At 48.6% G+C, this 20,023-nt stretch overlaps 2 long non-coding RNA genes across 2 annotated transcripts in view; one reads left to right on the forward strand and one right to left on the reverse strand.

The window, feature by feature from the left end:
* LOC109278608 (uncharacterized) overlaps positions 1-20,023 on the forward strand; it is a 310,568-nt gene that overhangs the window by 277,001 nt on the left and 13,544 nt on the right. The window contains exon 7 of the long non-coding RNA XR_002085752.2: positions 19,730-19,928. This is a non-coding gene — a long non-coding RNA (uncharacterized LOC109278608). The remainder of the gene's footprint in view (positions 1-19,729; positions 19,929-20,023) is intronic.
* LOC109278609 (uncharacterized) overlaps positions 6,925-20,023 on the reverse strand; it is a 47,431-nt gene continuing 34,332 nt past the window's right edge. The window contains exons 2-3 of the long non-coding RNA XR_008421300.1: positions 17,099-17,344; positions 6,925-7,029 (exon numbers count right to left, since the gene is read on the reverse strand). This is a non-coding gene — a long non-coding RNA (uncharacterized LOC109278609). The remainder of the gene's footprint in view (positions 7,030-17,098; positions 17,345-20,023) is intronic.

The raw sequence follows: 20,023 nt of genomic DNA on the forward strand, positions 1-20,023 counted from the left end.
AAAGAGCAGCTATTAGTCACCAGGGGGAGAAAAAGAAAAGGAATTGATCAGACAGCAGGTGGTCCGAGAAAGCTCCCCATGCCCAAATCAGCCTTGAATTTAATAAAGGACAGGAATTAGAGTCGTGGGTGGATCCGTGTTACTACTGGTCCAGTCCCCTCTGTGCCCCAGCCCCCAGGGAGGAGGAAAGGCGAGCAGGAGGGCACCTGGGTGGATGCCTACTTGTGTCCTTGGAAGCTGAGGGTAAGAATAAGAGGAGACAGAGAGGAAGGAGATGTAGGCAAGAGAAGAAAAGAACAAATAGCCGCTAGAATCTCCAGGGGCTCTGAATATCTCGCATGCATCCCAGTGACGCGACCCAGTGCAGGGTCTTTTGTAGCTAGATGCTTGTCCTCCCTCCCTTCCTTCCCTTTCACATAGCCTGCTTGCCATGTGACCAAATATGAGTTAAGTAGTTAACAGTAGTTGTCGGCACCTATAGGTATCAGACTCTGGGTAGATGCAGGGAATCAGAGGTGAGGGGCACACGATCCGTGCCCTCAACATGTTCAGTCTAATGAGAGATAAAGGCATGCACACAGTGACTCACCCTAATCGATGTCACAGTGAAAGGGATCTGTGTAGGGTCCGGTGGTGGCCCAGCTCTGACCAGAGGGCTGGGAGGGCTTCACGGAGCCTGGCCTCTGAGCCAAGACCTGGAAAACAAGTCAGAGCTAGCACAACAGGCAGAGAGAGGAAAGGCAGTCCCAGCAAGAGGAAGAGCTGTGCGGTTCCTGGGTGGCTCAGTCGGTTAGGTGTCTGACTCTCGATTTCGGCTCAGGTCATGATCTCAAAATTTGTAGGTTCAAGCACCAGGTCGGGCTCTGTGCTGACAGTGTGGACCCTGCTTGGGACTCTCTCTTTCTCTTAGTCTCTGCCCCTCCCCTGCTCACACACACACTCTCTCTCTAAATAAATAAATAAACATTAAAAAAAAGAAAAGCTTTGGTAAAGGATTGGGGGTCACTGATGGGCACAGTGTGTTTGGGGAAAATGTAGAACGTGGGAGCAGGAGAAGCTAGTAGCTGATATCCACTATAGGGCCCTGCTTAACAAGTGGCAGCAGGATGAGGGGTTGAAGAGGCTCCCAGCTTCTGGGATAAAGGAACTGCCTCCTTCTCCCTACACTGGTCAATGTGACTAAGCCACACTGCCCAGCGTAAGGTTCTAGAGAAGGGTAAGGAGACCAAGAGACCTTTGTTTATGTGGCCGTCAAAAGGGTCTGGGCTTTTGGGTGGCTTGGCTTTTGGGTGGAGGCAGCAGGGACTGGGCACATCGTTCTAATCGTACCCACTCTTTTCTTCAGTTTCTAGTCCTGCAAGATCTTCCTCAAGCCCCTCTCTACCTCCTCAGAAAACATTCACCTTCACTTACCTATGGCAGCCTCAGGACAGAGTCCACCTGTTTCTGTCCTCATTCTATGGCAGAAATGGGAGTAGAGCCCTGAGGAATCCCAAGGAGAATTGGAATAGGAACACTTGAGATGAGGATTTCTTATTGTAAATGAGCACAAACAATTTAGAAAGCAAATTGGAAAGGTGTATCCAGAGTCTGCTGAAAATCCCTCACTGGCTCCCCATTACCTTAAGGATAAAATGTGAACTCGTTGGTAACAGAACACGGGCCGCGCCTCCTAGCCGCTCAGTCTCACCTCCCCTCATGAGCGTCTGGGGACCCTTCCACACCCACATCTACACCCCACGTCCTTGTGCCACCAGCAGGTCCTGGAATACATTGTGCTTTCTGGAGCTGTTGTGGCTTGAATCTTGCTGTTTTCCCTGTCCAGAATTCCCTTCTTTACCTTATCCACCAGGGTGACATTCCCTACAATTTGCAGCAGCTTGCGTGGCCTTACCCATATCCCTCAGCTTATTTGGAAGTAATTTCCTGGGTCCCCGTAACTCTTTGCATCTCATATTTGTAGTATTTATCGAACTGTATCATTTATGGACTTGTGCCCCACTAGCCAGCAAGCCCCATGATGGCAGAGTGAGCTTTTTCATCTTTGTATCCTCAGTGCCCAGGACAGTCTCTGGCACATAGTAGGTGTCCAAATATGTCCATAGTAGGTGGACAAATATGTCCACCATATTTGGTGAAAGCATGTATAAGTCATAAAAGTTATTCTGCCCCTTGATTTGATAATCTCAGTTGTAGACATTTATCCTAAGGAAATATTACATCCCTTTGATCAGTCTGTAATTCTTTCCTGTATCTCTTCTCTTATTTTTTAATGTTTATTTATTTATTTTGAGAGAGTGAGCACAAGCAGGGGAGGGGCAGAGAGAGAAGGAGACAGAGAATCCCAAGCAGGCTGACAGCGTGGAACCTGACACGGGGCTAGAACCCACAAAGCGTGAGACGATGACCTGAGCTGAAATTGAGAGTCGGACGCTCAACCGACTGAGCCACCGAGGCGCCCCTGGATCTCTTCCCGATCTATTGCAGTATTTGCACATCAGTTATTTACCAAATGCTTACCAGGCACCAGGCAAGGTGACCAGACCAACCATTCCCTTCTGCCTGGTGCCATCCTGGTCTTACAGCTGGAAAGTTCATTATCCTGGAAATCAGTCCCAGGCAAGTCAGGCGGGCTGTTCACCCTGGTGCCAGACTCCATTTTTCATAGGCTGGAGTTAAAGTTAAGAACCAGATGCTCCAGGTCCTGCCCTCAAGGAGCTTACATCCTAAAAGCAGGGGATGACCCCAAACATAACCATGAGCATGCTGTTACAAAGCTTGGCGCCAACTGCTATGAATGCATAGGGTAAAAAGCAATGGTTGCTGCATGTGTGTGTGCGTGTGTGTGCATGTGTGTGTGTGTGTGTGGGGGGGCAGAAGACGGTTTGTAAAGGGGGTGGTATTAGAGCTGGGCAGAGAGAGAACTGTAGGGTTCTCCTGACAGACAAGGCAGGCTGCTCACAGGCACCTCCTTGGGGCTCGTGCTCCATCCTGCCCCACGTTCTGTGCTGTGTGTGGTTGTCCAGCTACTGTCTCCAAGGGAAGGGTCGTGCTTCTATTTAGTTTCTCACACCCTTCCCTGTGCCAGCCAGCAGTTGCCCTTTACTGTCTGCTGCTCCCTGGTTTCTAGTCTTCTTGGCACAGAAAAGATTCCAGGTATTGGCCCCCCATCTTTGGTCACCTTTGCAAGCGGGGTGTGCCTAACTCGAACGCTTTTCGCCTTGCTCCAGCGTGGTGTTGTATGCTCTATGCGTTTTCAAACCAAAGCTCCTGCCTCAGGCAGTCCTCTCCTGGCCTTGCCTAATTTCTCCGGTAGCCACCTTCCATGACGGCATGAGGGACAGGGCGCGTTATGGACTGAATCGTGTCCCCCACAAAATCCTGTGGGACTGTTTTGGGAGACAAGAAGGAAAGTGACTTTTAGTCTCTGGAACAGTGAGAAAATAAACTGTTGTCTAAGTCTCCTAGCCCATGGCACTTTGTTAGAACGGCCCATGCTGACTAATGTAGGGACGCTTTAATATTTCCCAGCTGAGAGTCTGGCCTCTTCAACTGAACCAGGCCCGTTGAAGCAGAAGCCTAGTCTTAGACTGATCCCACATGGACAGGGCCCAGCATGGTGAACGGTAAAAACCTAGTCATTTCTGAGGGGCAACGAGAAGAGGGGAGATCTTAGGAGCAGCAGGAAGGAATGGGGGTCTTAGGACAAAGCCATCAAATGTGTGAACAAAAGAGCCGATGACACTCACCCTCCTTGTCTCCTTAGACGTCTCTCCTCTCCCAAGAGTGGAGGCACAGACCATATTCTGGAGATGCTGTAGGCAATTGTTGTCATTGAAGGCAGGACTTTGGAGGTCCTTTGGAGGTCTCCTGTTCTAGAATCCTGACATCTTTCTTTGGTCACTTGCTGGACACCTATTACAGTTATGAAACAATTTTATGGTTGGCCCTCACAATCAGGCTTGGACATAGGGACCTGGCATTAGCCCTGTTTTACAGATGGGAACACTGAGGCTCAGAGGCCAAGTGCCCTGTACAAGGTCACATACCCACTGGATGAGGGACCCAGGCCTCAGCTCCAGGTCTCTTTCCCTCCCAAGTCCGTGAGCTTTCCACCCCATTGCCCTGGAGCAAAGACCCCATCACTCAGGTCGATGTGGCCTGGGCAGCCCCTCTGACCAGTGGATCACCCAGTCCCTTCTCATTCCTGCCCTGTGGTCAGGGAGCATGTTCCCCGGGCCGAGAAGCCAGCCCACAGCTATTCTTTCCACAATTGTTCCTTTCAGTCCAGATTTGTTTTTTGATTTGTTTTCTGTTTGTCTTTTCTTCTGGGGAGGGCGGGAGGGATGGGGGAGGCTCAGCCTTTTCTGCGAGCTCTGTGTTTATTTCTCCTTCTGTTGTGTGGGGATTTTAAATGACGAGGCTTTGATTTTTCTGCCTCCTTGGGAGATTTGTGCAATTTTTAAAAAACACACTGGCTCTGGTGCTACATTGCTGCCCAATTTCGCCTGCTGAGGAACCCATGGGTCTGTGAATGAGCGCCTTCCCCCTCCTTGCGCGGGGCACACAGAAGGCACAGACTCCGTGCTTTGCTGGGCGAGAGTCGGGGGGGAGAGAATGGGGGCAGGAGAGACACCAGGTATGGAGGGGGCCTCAGGAGAGCATCTCCGCCAGCCTGCATTGGAATACTCACGCTCAAACATACAAGTCCACCCTCAGCCCTGAGAAGCCACGACGTGACACGAGAGAAGGTGTGCGAGCGTACATTCGCCTTTGGCCAAGAGCGTACATCTGAGGGAGCAGGCGTGAGCACGGTTCTGGAGACACTCGAGCATGTCAAGGGGGGAGACGTGCCAGCTCTATGTACTTGGGCACACGCGTGTGTTGCCACATCCATGGGAAGATGTCCACGGAGCCCGGATAACCATGCATGTGCCTGGGCGCAGAACGGTAAACGTGCCAAAGAGATGGCAGGTACACATGAAATGTTCGCGGAGCCCGGACACGACATCAGGAGACCCGAGGTCAAGCGCCCAACCTACTCCGGCGATGGCAATACGTATTTTGAAGCAGATTCAGGAGTGAGCAAAGACACACGCGTGTGCACCCGTGTTTCTGTTTGCGCCAGCCGAGGAGCGTGTCACGGTGTGTCCTGTGTCCCTGTGGGCGTGCATTCTTGCGTGTGCTTGGGGCTGGGTGAGCACACGTTTGCAGGGACCATGGGAAGATGCACCTCCCGGATGTACGTGAGAGAACGTCGGGGTGTGTTTGTGCCTCTCAAAGAGCCACAGCAGCGGCAGCGAAGACGGAGGGCAAATGGTGTAAGCTGCCTCCGTGTCTGGAGACTCCGGAGCAGGCCCCGTGCCGGCTGCGACTCCAGCGGTGGCCGTTACCATGGCTATCACTAAAAAGACACTGCTGGTGCCTATTTGTTTTCCAAATCCCCAATCTTGTGACAGTCCCTTCTGAAACTCAACCCCTTTCCCAGGCTGCTGCCTTCCCTCTCAGATCAGGAGTCCAGTTCCCTCCCAGTCTCCAGAGGGAGCAGAGGGGGAGGTCAGCCGGCCTATATTCCAACCCTCCTCCCCTCCCCCAAATCTCGGTGCATCTGGGGATGACTCAGGACCCTCCTGGAAAACCAGGGGGCTCCATGAAGATAGATAGCCCCCTGCACGTCTTTGGGCCGGATCCTGGCCCAGCTCATGACTAACTGGCTGCCAGTTCGGGGGGGGGGGGGGGGGGGCTAAGGATGATGCAGGGAGTCACGGCTGCAGATTGACAAGAGCTTGGCCTGGCAGCCCAGGCGGGGGGGGGGGGGGAGGGACTATAGACAAAGGCCTGGTCCCAGGCTACGCTGGGCAGGCCTGCACGCCATGACAAATACCTGCTCTCATCCCCTTGGCGAGTCTGTGACTCGGTGACAGGGAGGCTGGAGGGATCGCCATGAAGGAGGAGGAAGGCTGAGTCAGGCTGTGGGAAGCTCCCTCCCGCTCATAGGTGATGGGTCACAGTAGCTCATCCCTTTAAAGGCAGGGCCAGTAAGACCCAAGTCACAGGGTCCCTTTGCATATCAGCTAGTCAGCTTCAGAGATTCCAGGCCACATGCTGGACTGGCAGCCAGGCCTTCTCTGTATCATGGGTAATACAGAGCAGAGAGGGGGCACAGCCCATGCACGCCTCCCTGGAGGTACACGGCAACAGGGTGCCCCCCGCTTCTCCCTCCAGACAGCTCCCTGAGGGCAGGCGTTGTGTCCTTTTCAATGACACCGGATCCTCCCTCCTCCAAGATGGCACCCTGCACCGGGCCCTGGTGACAGCAGGAAGTCAGTACATGTTCTCTGAATGAAAGGCAGTGCCCTGGGAGCCCTCAGACCTGCATGTTCCCACGTGGGACCCCGACTGTATGTGGGGACACCTCTTTACCTTTTCTCAACATTGCTTCCTTCATCTAAAAAATGAGGAGTTTGGATTGAATTATCTCTACACTTCCAGCACTGACATTTCATGATTCTATTAACTAATTGAATTGGATGGACATTATGGGGAATGTTGAACAACAGGCTAATTTTTCTTTGAACATTAACCAGATCCCCGGGCTGTGTCATTGTCAGGTCAGCAGAAAGCAGACTATGAAATACTCCTACCTTCTCTCCTTTTGTCAGTGAACAGACTCATCGCGTCCTTCCTGGAACCTGCAATGGGGAGTTTGAAGATGTGTTCTGAGATTTCTGGTGGTTGGAATGCTTTGGGCACTAGCCGGCCCTTCAGGGGCAGGAGACCCAAGCTCCCTTCCATGGTAACAGCCAGGCCTCTGACTCTGCTTGGGGAGTCAAAGTGGGGGCTACAGAAAAGTGGTGGGCTTTTTTTTTAATGTTTATTTATTTTTAAGAGAGACAGACAGAGCATGAGCAGGGGAGGGACAGAGAGGGAGAATTCAAAGCAGGCTTGACTTGAGACGAAGTCAGCCGCTTAACTGACTGAGCCACGGGGTGCCCCAAAAGTGGGGGTTCGGGAAGCAGATCCTGGCTCCTGGAATAGAGACAGAAAACAGGGATATGTCTTTGTGGAGCCAGGGGAAATAGATGCCAGAATTCCTCCTTCCTCTAACTCCTGATTTGCTGGGTCACTCCCTCTCTGGATAGTCTTTTTCTCCTGGTGATAAGAGTTATGGGTTGAATTATGTCCTCTCCCCCATCCATACGTTGAAGTCCTCTCCCCCAGTACCTCAGAATGTGACCTTATGTGGAAATAGGGTTGTTGGAGATTTAGATAAAGTTGTCCTAGAGTGGGAGGTGGGGACCCTAATCCAGTATGACTGGTGTCCTCATCCAAAGGGGAAACACGGACACAGACGCTCGTAGAGGGAGACGCCACCCAAAGACGAAGGTAGACGCAGCATGATGTGTCTATGAGCCAAGGGATGCCATCAATTGCCGTAACCACCAGAGGCTGGGCCAGGGGCCTGGGACCAGTCCTGCCCTCACAGCCCTCAGATGGGACCTTGATCCTGGACGTCTAGCCTCCAGAACTGAGAAACCATCTATTTCTGTTGTTGAAGCCCCCAGGCTGTAGTACCTGTTACTGTAGGCCTGGCAGATTAATATGATCAGAGGTGCCCCCCTGCCGGAGAGGGTATTCCCTCCTCTCCCCCGTCCCCACCCCTGTCAGGACTCCACCCAAGAGAATGAGGTAGAGGGACTGTAACAGCAGGCAAAGATCCTCAGGGAAAGTGATTTTTTGCAGCCCAGTCTGGCTTCCTGTGGATCTAGCTATTACTGTGGATCAGGAGGTCCTGCCTTCTATCCCACCTAATTCCCACCTGCTGTAAGTCCAGCCCTTTTTGTCTTATTTGACCCTCAGAAGAGACAATGGTCAACCGGAACGCCCACCTCCAGAAAACAGGCCTTGGTTGCCTAAACGGCTGATATGGAATCTCCTTTCCATAGCAGCTGACTGCCCCCAACCTCCCAGAGCAAGGAAAACCTTCGGCGCCCAGCCCCCACCCCCTGTCCAGACCCAATCCTCCAAATGTCCGCCTGACGACCTTTTCTCCCATGTCCCGGAGTAGGCGAGACAGGCTGTGGCCTCCTCCCCCGAGTCCAGCCCTCCCCTGCCTCCCTGGACCCCTGCGCACAGGCCGTCCTTCCCAAAGACAGGGTTTGTTTATGTGATCCCACACGCCTTGTCTCCAAACACAGCGTGGAAATAAGTCGTGGGGACGAAAGGCAGCGGCTGCGAAATCGCAGTGACCGATGAGAGGGCCTGATTGCTTGTGCGTAGCTGCTGAAAGGGGTCTTGACATTTTAAGTGCTCGTCACAGTGAGGAATGACAGCGGCAGACAATGAGACACTTCCTCTTTGCCTTTTGCTGGCTATTAATAAGTGTTTCTGATTCTGCAGATGTGGGAGAGATTCTGGGCCATTGGGTTGGGTGTGCTGTGTTTTTTTTTTTTCTCTCACTTTGTCTTCCTCCCAGGTCCCCGTTTCCTCCTCTCTCCCCTGCCTCCCGTTCTGTGAGCCTGCCGCCAGTCTCCGTCTCTCCCCGGCTGTTTGTCTTGGAGTCAGATTTGTTAGTGCTCAGGAAATGTCATCAGGCAGCTGGTCTCCGACCTGCTCTTGGCTCTTTGCTCGAATCCAATCCCTTAGTCTCCCCTGGCTTGGACCAACTGCCAAATCCCACTCGCTTTCCCCAGGGTTAGAGAAGAAGAGAAGGAGTGTGGCGCACTGTCGGGGAAGACAGAGAGCGTGTGAGGCTGGAGTTGGAGACAGGGTGGCAGGGCACTGGCTGTATGATGCAGGACCACTGAGAGCAGTCAGTGTAGGCAGGGACGGAGGGGCCGGGCCTTGGGGACAGACCAGTTCAGAGACAATAGGAGGGGGGAGTAGATTCTTCTTCCCTTCCTCCTTTCAGCAGCACCGACTTCAGAAAAGCCACAGCCTTTCTGTCCTCCTCCAGAGCCTGCATAGGGAGGGGTGTCGTCTCCGGGCCTTGGGGAGAATGTTGGCTGAGCACATCTAAGAGGAGGCTGTTTGGTGTCCAGAAGCCCTGAGTCTCACTGTTCGTTGTTTTCAAATCCTGTCTCTCTCTCCCAATTAGGGAGATCAACCACCTGATGTTCCCAGAATTGAGGCGTTGTCCACAGAGCTCAAACTGGAACAGTCCTGGGGCCTACGAGGACCCTTAGTCACTTGACCCAAATCACCCCATGACTCCTGACCTGGCTTCTGGCGTGCCTTCTCAAGAGGTACCTTCCTGGCTTAGGGGCGCCTGGGTGGCTCAGTCGGTTAAGCGTCTGACTTCGGCTCAGGTCATGATGTCACAGTCTGTGAGTTGGAGCCCCTTGTCGGACTCTGGGTTGACAGCTTAGAGCCTGGAGCCTGCTCTGGATTCTGTGTCTCCGTCTCTCTCTGCCCTTCCCCCACTCATGGTATCTCTGTCTGTCTCTCTCTCTCTCTCTTAAAATTATATAAACATTAAAAAAAATTTTTTAAAGAGGTACCTTCTGGCTTGAAATGCACTCTGGTGGAGAAGGCAGTGAGAAGGATGCAAGAGGGCAGCTTGAGTGGGAAGGAAAGAGCCTTCAGACCTGAGCGGCTCAGTCTTCTCATGCCAGCAGAAGAGAAAAGAGATGTCCAGCCAAGGGCGAGTGACACCTGGAGATGCCTTCCAAGCCAAGAGCCTCTGTGTCCCTGGGGGAACAAGGCTTGGGGGAACCAAGCAAATAGAGGGACAGTGCTCCTGCTCCAGGACCCGCCTGGCCCTCTGCTCCCCTTGCCCTCTCCCCTCCCTCTCGCTCCCAGCCAGTGCCCCCCACCCCGCCCCGGCTAGCCCCCCACCCCCCTCCGCAGCCTGGCTTCGTTGGAGTCCAGCTCCAAAGCCTTATCCCAAGCCCGCAGCCTTTGGATCTCTTTATTCTGATTCAATTACATACACAATATGAGCTTTGCAAACAGAAAATTACACGCTGCAATAATTGAATTCTTTCCTGGACTTGAAGCTTGCTGGGCTGTGGTGTGGAGCAGCTCCCAGATACCCAGCCTCGCCCCAGGGCCCCACCTTCACTTAGCAAAATAACTAACATTTAAACACCATTTTGTAGTTAATAGTGCCTCTACCTCCACTATCTCCTTTGCATTTTACAAGTAGGTGAAGTAAGCTTTTACACACCGTGGTTAGTTCTTCCCTTTTTACGAGTGGGGAAACTGAGGCATAGAGCAATTCTAAGATGTGCTCAAAGTAACGGAGCAGGTGATTGTGTCAGAGCCAAGATCCAAATCTAAGTTTTATGTGACAAATTTCATGGTTTCCCACCACCCCCAGTCCAGCCTGACTCCCATTTCCTGCCCACCCTAACCACCACGTGGGCCTGGCTCTCCTGGTCCCTTGTGATTCATGAGAAAGGGCCCAATTACTTGCCTTCCCTCCTATAAGTCCAGGCCTCCGTGCTATCCAAGAGCACTGGATATAATCACCATACCCCAAAGCCACTGTTTCTAGACCTGCCAAAACCCCCATAAGCAAAGATCACGGTGGGCAATGCAAGAGAGGATGCTCTTTCCCGTCTACCAGATCTGTCCCCTGTAGGACCCACATGGCAACTACATTTTCATTCATTGTTCCTGCCCTTAACTTCCTGCCCTTACTGCTGCTGGTGTCCATCAGGTTGATGGAGCAGGTGCTCTGGGCTGGGCATTTCTCTCATTTGGTCCTCCCGGCAAATGAATAAAGCTATGATCATTTCTGTTTTGGAGATGAGCAACCGGGGCTTCGAGCAGCCAAAAAAACTTGTCCAAGTCTCTATTGGAAATAGGGACTAGAACCCAGGCTCACCAACTGCAGTCTATGTTCTTAACCACAGTGCCGCATGGCTGGCTGGAGACATGGCCCCTTTCTTCCTCCCTGGTTCAGATCAACCTCCCCTTTGCACTGGGCTATTGAACTCCTTTCCTCATGGTCTCCTTGACTTTGGTCTTATGTTCACTAAATCCATCATCTGTACTCAGCTGGTGGGTGACTTAAACATCTCTAACAAGGCTCCAAGAAAAACTCCATATTTCCCAACTGCTCACAGAAAAAAAAAGTTTGCACTCTGTGAGGCACTGGCAGGTGCTCTGTGATTCCTGTTTCTCTCCTGATTCCTACCTTCTGCCTTTTCCGCTGCGTCGTATTCCCTAGCTATGCTAAACTGCTCAGAATTCCTTTATTGCAAACACCAGGAGGTTTCACACCTCAGTGCTTTTCACTTAGGCTTCTCCTCCTCCTTGGAGTTCCCATCCCACTTTTCTGTGCTGGGCTTAATCTTACTTCTTCATCAAGACTCAGCCTAGGCATCATCGTCTCCAGAAAGCCTTTGCCGAATCTCAGGTGGGCTATGTCTCCTTTGCTAGGATTTCATAGTCTCCTGTGTGCACTGTCCTAAGAGGACAAATTACTTGTTCATGTGTTGGTGACCTGTAGCCCTGCCCTCCAATCCTGGACTGCAAGCTCATTATCCAGGGACTGGATTGTTCTGTGTGCCCCAGCAGCTAACACAGTTCCTGGCTCACGGTAATCACTCATGACCTGTCTGTCGAAAGTCTTTAAATCACTACATTTAGCTGATGACACTACATGCATGATCATGTCCTCTTAAATACCTAACCCCAGAAGATTTCCCATGATTCCTGACACCCTGAATATAAAAGGAACTATTTTACCAAATGGCCTGGAGTTGTATGTACCAATGGGAACCCTGTTTCTTAGAGATGAAGAAAAATCCTAGGATAAGAAAGTCTCTTACACATCAACTGACTTTACACTGATTTCCTTAGAGGGTCCTAGAAAATGGGAAGGAAAGTTTGAGATAGTACAAAGTTAACCTGTCAATCTGAGGCTACTCTGACAGGCCTAGCCAACAAGTCAGAGAAACAAGTCTTCTTTCTGCTAAGAATATGCCAGGCATTATTGTCATAAAAGGAAACCTGGAAAAATGAAGACATTTACCACGCTCCTGATATAGAAGATTCAATATTGCAAAGATGTCAATTCTCCCCAAATAGATCTATAAATATTTAATGCACTTCCAATCAAGATCCCAATAAGGTTTTTCATAGAATCTGACAAGCTAATTTTGAAATCCATATTGAAACATAAATATCAAGAAAATCAAGATAATTAAAAGAAAGAAAAAGGAAAGGAGATGTGCTCTCTCAGATATCAAACATACTATATATTTATAGTAAAACTCTGTAGAATTGACTCAAAAATAGGTAAGCAGGTTGAAAGACTAGATACCAACTCTAGCACATAGTAAACACTGAATAAGTATTTGTCAGGTAAATAAATAAAGGTGGCATTTCACATCAATTGTGGTGGGACAATTGACTATTCATTAGGGGAAAAAATAGAGGTAGATTCTACCAGTCACAAAAATCAATTCCAAATAGCTTAAAAACCAAAGCATAAAGATATTCATAATATTTAAAAGAGACTATAGGACAATTTGCTTATAACCTTAGGGTAAGAAGGGCCTTCTAAATAAATGAAAATATGCAAAATATATAGAGCAGGGGTTGGCCCACCACCTATCTTTATGTAAAAATAGGACACGGCCACATCTGTTGTATGCATTGTTTTGGGCTGCTTTTGTGCTACCGTGGGAGTTGAGTGGTCGTGGCAAAGACAGTAGATCTCATGAAAGTGAAAATATTTACTGTCTGGCCATTTCTAGAAACTGTGCTGACCCCCGACACAGCATGAAAAGATTGATAAATATAACTATATCAAAAATTAAGGGGCGCCTGGGTGGCTCAGTTGGTTAAGCGTCAGACTCTTGGCTTCAGCTCAGGTCATGATCTGTCGGTTTCATGAGTTCAAACCCCTCTGCACTGTCAGTGCAGATCCTGCTTGGGATTCTCTCTCTTTCTCCCTCTCTGTCTTCCTCTCCCCCACTCACTCTCTCTCTGTCTCTCTCTCTCTCTCTCAAAAAAAATTAAAACTTAGCTGTCACAATGATGCTATGAACTAAGTTGGAAGCGTAAAACACAGACTTGAAGAAAATATTTTCAACATATAATAACAGACAAGAGATGATATGTATTGAGGTTATGTGAAGACAGCTTACAAATTAAGGAGTCACTCTAACAAGAAAAAGACGATTACCCCCCTAGAAGGGTGGGCAGAAGATATGAACAGGAAATTCACAGAAGACATTAATATGGTTGATAGAAACCCAAAGAGATACTCAACCTCACTGGTTTTATCATTCAAGGCCCCAGCAAGAAATAAAGGGTGAAATTAGGCAATTTGAAGAAAGTTTAATAAAGGGACCATTTACAGAGGTGTGGACCAGATTTAAATAAACAGACAAGGGATCCTGGGCCAATAGTTTTATACCATGTGTATTTTGTGTTATATATATTTACCACAATAAAATAGCATGTATGTCCTCCTCCTCCAAAAAGCATTAAAAAGCCAACTGTATGGTGTTTTAAAATATTCAAATATAAAGGCACAGACAGGTTGAAAATAAAAGATGTAAACTGCAAAGAATAAGCAGAAGAAAGCAGGCATGGCTATATTTCTATCAGAAAAAAACAGATTTTGAGACTAAAATATTACTGGAAATAAAGACATTAAATGGTGGGTCAGTCCATCAAAAAAAAAAAAAAAAAAACAACCCTAAATAATCTTAAGTGTCTATGTACCTAATAACAACAGAGCTTCCCATATAGAAAGTGACAATTGACAAATCTAAATGCAGAAATAAAGAAATCCACAGGTATAGTTTTTAACAACTTCCTGTCAATAACTGATAGAGCAAATAGCAAAACAACGCCAGAGACACGCAGAATTTGATAAACTGGAAGCTGTTGCCACCTCAAGGCTTGAAGGTCCAAGACAAAGAGTAGAAATCTGGGAGTACTGTATGGAGAGAGCTGATGACAGCAACTGTCCAGGGTGCGTTAACCCACTGGGACCTGGCGGAGAAGGAAACGAAGGAATACAGTCCTCACCTTCATTCTCCTCCTGTCGTCTGAACCTTCTCTTGGCTGAATCCAGCTGGAAGATGAAGGACAAGGAGCCTGTTGGAATAGTCCTTCAGGCCAGCTTCTTAGAGAACGGGGTAGAGAGATGTGGGGAGTGGATCTGGAAGGGCCAAGTGAGGATATTCACACCCATAATCCATGAAAATGATTATCACAGCAACAGTGAGATGCCCCTTTTAACCCACAAAAATGGTAAATATTTGTCAAGTGTGAGTGTTGTGAAACATACTCTCAGACACTGATGGTAGAGAAGAAATTTGGTCAGCTGCTTTGGAGTCCAATTTTTCAACTTCCTTTTAATTTTAAGTATGCATATATTATACCCCAGCAATTTCACTTCTCTGTATCTAGAGAAACAGTTGTACTATTGCACAAAGAGGTATGTACAAATATGTCCATTGCAGTATTTTTTTAAGTGAGAAATGGAAAACATCCCAGATTCCTATCAGTTGAGGAATAAATTATATTATCTTTAAATAAATTGCATTGTAGTCATATGACAGAATAATATGCATTCGTTGAAAAGAATAGGATTGGTTCTAATATATACTATTATGGGTAGCTCTCCAGGAGGTATTATTGAGTGAAAAATGGAAGCTGTAAAATAACAATATGTGTGGTATTTTATTTATGTAAAACATATGCAAAATAATCATATATTTTATACGGTAAGACATTTACATCAATGTAAATTTGTGGCCATAGTCTAAAAGGATATGTATGTCATGATTAACTACGAGAAGATGGTCAATTTTTTAATAAGAAGAATGTATTTATTTTTTGTTTGTGGGGTTAAAAATTCATTACCACCACTATCACCACCAGTGGCAACAAAGCCAGAAAACTAGCCGTGTTGGAATGCTCTCATATGGAATTCTCTCATATGAAGCCTTCTGGTTCTGTCTATCAGAATTCCTCCCTCCCGTGCACCATCTGGACCACAAATCTCTGTTCTAGCATGTGCCACAGTTGGCCTTACACTAAGGTTCATGGTTTATGTGTCTGCTTTCCCTTCTGGACTATAATCTCCTTGAGTCCAAGAACTGTGCCTTTGTGGTGGACACTCTTTGCTTTCTTTTCTCATCTCTGTCCTCTTTCTGCCAACTGTTCGACTGAAGTCCAATCCATAGGTGACAGCAGTGCCCTCCGGGAACGACGCTTGTCAGTAACAAGTACCTGGGCAACTGGCCCAAGTTGGACCAATTAGTGTCCCTTTCTGGAAAATGAGGACCTGGGAGAGAGAGAAGGCTAAGCCTACAATATGTCAACCACCATGTTCTCAACTTCAGGGACAGGAGAAGCAGACAAAGCTAGTTCTGAAGAGAAGGAGAGAAGGAGAATCAAAAGACGTGCAGAAGGGAGCAAAAATCTGAACTCTGCTGGTGTTTGAGGACCTGACTCTGCCTTGCTTCAGCAACATCTCTCTGTCCCTTTATGTAAAGTCGTCCCTGCATCTTTATAAATGTCCATAGTTTTGGCTAACATCTCCAGTTGGTTTCTGTCACTTGTAACCCAGAGAATTCTAATTAATAGTGAGGAGCTATGCACTTTTGCATCTCCTACTGTACGTACCTCAGGGCAGAGCCTGCTTCCTAGTGGGTCCTCTCAACAACCATTTGCTGAAATGAACCAAAGGAGGCATTATTCCTGCCATAGGCCCTGCGCAGGTGCCCACCTGGCCCCTGTTTCATACTTGCAGTGATTCTGGTTCACCACCTTCCAAGACACCCCATCCCACCGATGGGGCAGCTTGAGCACCTCCATGTCCTCTCTGTCATGACAGCTCTGCAAATGGGAAGCCTCCTCTTTTCCCAGCTTCACCAAATTTTCCCCATAAGGCACCTCTTCCACACCCTTCTTTCCCTGATCACACTCCTCACAACAAACCTCCGTTTGTCAGCGTCTCTCTTAGAAGGAAGTGCCCCAAACTGACTCTTCAGACTTCAGGCTCTGGCGGCCTGTGAGTGATGGGCAGGGCTGTGGGATGCCACAGGGCTGAGCCACAGGGCTGAGAGTCAGTAAGGGGCGTATTATGTTGCTGAGGATTTAAAAAAGAATTATTACGTGTAGGGAACTACTCGGAAATTGCTCCAATGTATAAACTCTTTGCTATTAAAGGTGAGTGGGAATTGTGTTGATACAGAATTTGGTGTGCTGATGTGAAACCCTGAGTACAAAGTGTTACCACAGCGGGAGGCACACGTCCCCCCAGGCAGTCCCACAGTCCCTCCGTGACTCTGAATCACTCATACTTGAGGGGCAGCTGGCATCCCTCAAACTTGGAATTGAACTGCAGACACTACAAAGTCAAGTGGGAAGCAGGCTTGTCAGAGCATCCTAGAGCTGGGAGGATACTCCAGAAGGGATCACCTAGCCTAATCCCTTCATTTTATAGCTAAGCCACCTTAAATCCATTCTGGAACCTGTGGGGCATTAATAAATTAATAATAAATAAATAAATAAATAAAATGAAGTCAATTTTACCTATGAGGAAGCTAACCCAAGGTGGTTCGATGGCTCACCCAAGAGTATGTGGCAGGCTGGGAGTTCACAGTTCTTTCCTCCACACTTACTGGTCTGTGAGAGGGAGCTGGCAGCCCGTTAGGGGCAGCTCTTAGGTGCAAGGAAGCGTCTCATCTTCTCTTTGAGGACAGCAGGCACAGACTAAGGGCCATTTGTTAACAGCCAGAAATCTAGAAGCAGCTGAACTAATCAAAGCTTGCAATTAGGGAGCATCCATCAGCCAGACTGCCCACCCAGAACTGGTTTCCCAGCCTGCCCCCTTCCCCACAGGAAGCATGACAAATCAAATCAATATTGGAGTTAAATTCTTCCCTCTTCTTAAATGTTGCATCTGTGAGACTGTAAGGGATGGCAATCGATTAGAGCACAGTACGGGCTTTATGTGCACGTGCAAATCTCTTAACTTCTCCAGAGACGCCAGAATCTCACCTTCTCCTGCAGTAAGCCGTTAGGAAACAGGGAACAGTTGTCTCTCGGTGCAGTGACCAGACAGAACATGCCATGCTCTCTCTGATGACTTTTCTAAGTTCCATGGGGGAGAACTTACCTATTTGACCAGGAGAACAATCAAACTCTTTATCTACAGTCGCCGAATACGGTGAAAGCTGCAGGCTGTTTGCAGTGTAGAGGGGTGTCTGAGGAACAGCCCTGGTCGGCTCCCTCCGGGTTCCTCGGCATGGTTTAAGGGTGGCTGGAGATAAGCACAGTTCCCGGAGACAAGTTTAGATCCCTCTGGAATTCCAAAGGTCTGAAACTTCATTTCCTCCCCAAGAAGTGACAGATGAGAAGGACGCTATAGGGGTTTTGGAAAACAAAACGTGTAAATTATATAACAGCTCACAATGGAAATAATCAGGGCAGCAAGAGAGTTGGCCAAATCCAGAAGGTACTGGACAAGAAGTCTAGCCTGAAGAATTCAAAGTCCGGGAGAAGCCATGCGTCCAATCTCACGCCGGCTTCTGACTTCCCCGTTGCCCTACGGGCACCCTTTCCAAAGGGAATACCTCTTCCGTTCGCAGCTTTGCTTGGGTGCCCAGTTTGCTAGTGCCTTTCAAAAATAACATTTATCTGGCTTTGAAGGTCTTATTCTGGGGACATTTCTTATTTTCCTTCTTTCTTCTTTCAAAAAGAAAGAAAGAAAGAAAAAAACAGCAGCTTTGACTAGTCTGAGGGTGACACGAACGCCTGATTTTTATGCAATGTTGCAAGTGCCTTTCAGCAACACAATGGCAGGCTCTTTGACAATGTCATGCGTCTATTCAAAACAAGCGGCATGCCAGTCAGAGGCCTGGGCGTTTGCACAGTGCTTGTTCTCCGTAGTGATAAGGCATGTTAGATTTTCCCATTCTATTTGAGAAATAATTCTGGTCTTTTTTAAGTCCCCTGCTTTTTTGATTATTTTTTTTTCTTGCCTCTTTGCCGAACAATAGGACCTGTCCCTGTTTGATTCCTTCCGTGATGCCTGTGCGGTAACAACTTGAGAAAGAGAGAAAAGGAGAGTGGGGACAGGGCTGGGGGTTGAGGGGGGGTAGAATGTGATGGCTTAACAGCCCTGCCAGGTGCTGGCCAGGAGAGGGACAGCGGGAAGGAGGGGCTGGGAGATTAGCACCGATAATTTTGTTGGGTCGATTTGTACAGCTCCTTTTGTTGGAAGCCAAGGTATGTAGGAGGATGGGTTAATTATCTAGCGGGCGTCCTGCTCCCTGGCTGGTCTACCACAGCTAATCCTCTCTCCCTTTAGCAGGTATGCAGCACCAAGAGTGGGAACATCTGCTTCCTTCCCCTGCTGGAAGCATGATGGATAAAAAGAGGGAGAAAAAAAAAAAGAATGGGGACAGGGATAAGAGTTGGGAGGGTGTGAAGTCATCCAGCTTTGCAAATGGAGAGAAAAAGTCCCCACCTACCTTCTCTCCCCAGCAGGTTCCCCCAGCTAGGATTTGATGTCTTCAAATAGACATGCCCTGCCAACTGGGGTTAGCAGTTGGCTTTTGCTGTGTAATAAACCACGTCGAAACTTAGTGGCTTCAAACAATCACCATTTCCTTCGATCACAATTCTTCAGAGCAATTCTGGGCTGGGCTGGGCTGGGCTGGGGTGATCTCAGCTGGGCTCACTGATGTGCAGGTGGGTTGACTGGAGACTGGCCTAGCCGGCCCCATCACACCCCTGGTGGTTGGCTAAAGCCATGAGGGTGACCGGGCCATGTGTCTGTCACAATCTAACAGGCTAGTCTGGGAAACTGTGCTCCAAAAACAGTGACAGGGCAACGCCAGAAGTGTGCGTAAGTTTTCAAGCCCCTGTTCACATTGGGCAAAGTCATATGGCTACACTCAGGCCATTAGTCATATGACCTACTCAGGTCAAGGAGTAGGGAAACAGTTTCTGGACTCAGCATCAGAACCAGAGGGGAACAGTCTGTGGCCATTCTTTCTTTCATCTGTTACAGCTTGAATAGCCTCTCTCCTCTTTCCCCCCAGCCCCCGCGAAGACACGTACACTAATGTTTGATTTACACACCCGGTTCAAAGCTCCAGGAGAGCTTCTGTCTCGAATGCAATGCCAAAGCATGCTCATGCTCTTCACTCTCTCTGCATTTCTAATAACTTGCACCTGTCCTTTTGCTATTCCTCCCTTTCACCTACCTGGCAGGATTTTGGAGCTAGCCTAACCTCCTTGTTTTGTGAATGGGGCAATCGGGGCCCAGGAAGGAGGAAGGGTGTGTGCACTGTTGCCCGTCCCATCGGTGGAATGCCTGAGACCCCCAACTCCCCAGTTCTAAGGCCCCGTATCAGACACCTCAGGAAACTGCTGCACGCCTTTCCTGTACCACACAGAAGTAATGTTGTACGTGTGTGTTTATGCCCTATCTATTACCAGAAAAGGATTCAAAGTGATTTCCACACCAAAACACAAAACAAAAGGAACAGAGCAGAGCCTTGAAGGGATGTAGAAACAGTAGATATTCTCAGGCTCCTGAAATGAGTAGATTATACCATTTGGGCAGATTTACTCTGGATTTGCTGGCAGCTGAGGCAAAGGACGGATATTCATTGAGTTATATAGTTTTGGGGTTTTTTTTCTAACAAAAGAAAACATACAAACTCATCTGTTGAGACAATTTATTTTGCTGGCACAAAACTCAAGCAGACGTTGACTGGACATATCTCTCTCTCTACAGAACGTCGAACAGCGTTCTGGACACCTTCCTCCTTCACAGTTCCAAAAGCACATTTATTTGCTGTGCCCCTCGCCCCCTGCCCTGCACTGCCTGGCGTGGGGTGCTGCCCACAGTGGGTGCTCAATCAATGCTGCAGGCTGATTGGTGACTGGCATCGGCAGTTTTGACTCCACGCCGGGAGTCGAGTCTCCAGCCCTGGGTGAGTACACAGAGCTATCTGGAAGGCTAAACTAATTGATTTAGTATTGATTGGGCTGCAAACCTCTGTTCAATATCTCCAGAACCCACAGATCC

Source organism: Panthera pardus, unplaced genomic scaffold (assembly GCF_024362965.1).
Source record: "Panthera pardus isolate Hobbes unplaced genomic scaffold, ASM2436296v1 HiC_scaffold_12, whole genome shotgun sequence".
Lineage (NCBI taxonomy): Eukaryota > Metazoa > Chordata > Mammalia > Carnivora > Felidae > Panthera > Panthera pardus.